The sequence below is a fragment of the Poecilia reticulata genome, linkage group LG1, assembly GCF_000633615.1.
Source record: "Poecilia reticulata strain Guanapo linkage group LG1, Guppy_female_1.0+MT, whole genome shotgun sequence".
Taxonomy (NCBI): domain Eukaryota; kingdom Metazoa; phylum Chordata; class Actinopteri; order Cyprinodontiformes; family Poeciliidae; genus Poecilia; species Poecilia reticulata.
Window position 1 is genome coordinate 16,766,466 of NC_024331.1, and position 2,987 is coordinate 16,769,452.

Genomic DNA, 2,987 nt, shown 5'->3' on the forward strand with positions numbered 1-2,987 from the left:
CACTGTGTCAGAGTGTGTGTGTGTGTGTGTGTGTGTGTGTGTGTGTGTGTGTGTGTGTGTGTGTGTGTGTGTGTGTGTGTGTGTGTGTGAGTGTGAGATGGACCATTTTTAAAAAGGATGCGTGCTGCTTGGATGTTGATGGTGCCATTAGGCATGTTTAGACAGGCAGATACAGAAAAATGAAGCACCTTCACTGTCAATTTGTGTCATAGAAACAGAAGACCACTTGTGGTCACCGTTTGATCTGTTTGAAAGACTTCATCTCCATTCACAACCCCTGGGAACTTAAACTGAGCACAAGTCACTTCCATTAAGTTTGCAGAGTCTGTTTAACCTACTGATAGGATCTTGTTTTAGTGGAACATCAGACATAATCAACTTGGGAGAAAAAAAAACAGCAGCAATTCTAAGTGTGTTACAAGCCCATTTCAGACAACATTTTGTCCTTCTGAGGATCTGAGGTGCTTTGAGAGAACGTGAGCACTTGTATGTGCAGACTAAAAACAGGTTTCCTATTTGCAATAAAAATGTTTTGCAAGAGAATCTGTAAGTGGTCATTCTTCCATAGTGCTTGGCTCTGTGACTAAATGTTTGAACTAATTTGACCTCAGACCGTGATGTGGTTTAGAAGCCAAACTTACACCTGCTCTGTACGTGGCAGAGCAGGTGTAAGTTGCTCTGCCACTTACACCTGCTCTTCTTGCACCAATGAGTGCAAGAAACACTCATGCACTCATTGGTGCATGAGTGTTTCTTTGAAAAGAGTATCATCAAACCGATCAGGTTTTTGCAGGACTGGTCTGTACTACGTTGCACAGCTGTAACTTAGTAGATTTGAATATAACTGAAAAGTTAATTATTTGAACAAATCATCCCAAACGTGAAGCTACTGTATCAATTCATTCCACACATACCAACACGTTATGGACATTTCTTTCTGTTGATTTTAATTCGGGTTCAAAGCAAAGGAAATTCAAAGTATTTCCATTTACTGTAGAGTCTATGCATCCGTTGGTCTGGGCTGTTTTTGCTTGAATTACTGCATCAGTTCAACGTGGCATGGAGGTAATCATGCTGAGGTGTTAAGGAGGACCAGGCTGCAGCCTTCAGTTTGTCTGCATCGCTGCACCTGGTGTCTCTCATTATTTCCTCTGTAATACGTCATAAATTCTCCACATGGGACAACAGCTCTAGTCCTCAAGACCCTGTGGTCTGCCAGAGTAGATGTCTCTGCTCTGCTTGAAATGGTCCAGCTACCTCCTCAGCATGTCAAAGTTCTGCAGAGGTTCTACTAATAAACAATCATTTCATTCAGGTGTGGTGAACTAAGGGAAAAACTAAAACGGGATACTGACCCTTGAGGATGGACTGTGGACACCACTGCTCTGGGATTCAGCATCTTTCTCTGCAAAGCCTGTTGAATTGCTTTACGAAAGATGGCTGCATTGACTTTGAACTTGAAAACTCACGTGCACCAACACCAGCAGATGACATGGCTCCTCAAATCATCACTGACTGCTGGACCTTGATGCCCACCCTCCCTCCAGACTCTTGGAACAATCAGTTCCTTACCCTCCTTGTGGAAAGTGTCAATAACTAGACAGTAGTTAAGACGGCAGTCTAGATTGTGCAGACTATAAAACTGTCATAACATTTCCGTAATTATATTGGGGTTTTGTTAATGATTGGTCTGAATTTATTTATTTATTTATTTTGTCTTCTTTTTATGAGAAACTGGATTCTGGATTTTTCAAGAACTGTAAGTAAAATTCAAAAATACTCAACAAATATCACTCCTTGTGCAGGCTGATGAATTGTACTTTTTTTTTTTTTTTTTACAAATAATATTGTCTTAACTTGAGATCCACCTGTACATGTCAGTAAATTCTGTGACGAGAGTGAATGAGTCAGCAACTCCTGATTCAAAGCTGGATATAGACCTGAGTGGCTCTTTCAGTCATGCCTTTGTCAACATCTGCGCAGGAGTGTGACCGACATGTTCTGTGTGTGTGTCAGACATTCAAAGCAGTATCTCAGCTGTTTTCACTGTCTGCCATTTGACTAGTGTATAAATTGCGTCAGGCAGCAGTTGCTCATTGAGCGTAAGATGCGCAGCGCACTTGGGCGCTCTTCTGCGCTAATCTTGTAAAAAAAAAAAAAAAAAAAAAAAACAAGAAGAAGCGCCGATCTGGGTCGCTAGACATTTATAAGCATCTGGTGACTGATATGCCTCTTTGTACCGAAGCAGTTTGTTGGGACAATGGGTGTGATCTGTGGGAGAAAGCAGCAGCAGCTCGACCATTTCCCTTCGCTGCCAGTGAAACTGCTCTCCGTGCGCATTAATGTGAGCAACGACAGAGAAAATGGCTGTCCTCGCTCTCCTCCTCTGTGCACTTTCTGTTCAAGTAAAAAAAACAACAAAAAAAAAACAAAAAAAAAAACGCCTCTCAGTTTGTGGACCCGCAACGAAATTCCCGCATAGTTCAGCAGCTGCAGATTTTGCGCAATACGCAGCTCGCTTTCTCCCTCTGAAATAACAGCATAAATAAAGACGTTTGTGTCATCTAATAAATATAGACAGAAACGGAGTTGTCACATCTCATCGCTCCTTCCTGCCAACTGAGGCTGAATTTACACATGCATGACAGGGAGGCCCGCCGATGGTCTCGTATTCAGAATTTATAATCTGACAAAAAAAAAAAAACAAACGTATCGTTTCTGGTCATGAAAAAGGGGCTCCTAAAGACTTGAAAATGAACTAGAAAGTGTTTCTCGAATATGTTTTTCTACTCGTTTGCACCGTTTTGAGAATGCGTCAAAGTAAATGCGTTTACGCAAATATCTGTTTGATGTACCTGTTGAACTCAAGGGGATGTTTTGAAGCGTCTGAAAAACTTGTTTTGTATAAAATCAATTAGTTGATTGAGAGACAGAGAGATTCCTCTCTCTCTCTCTCTCTCTCTCTCTCTCTCTCTCTCTCTCTCTCT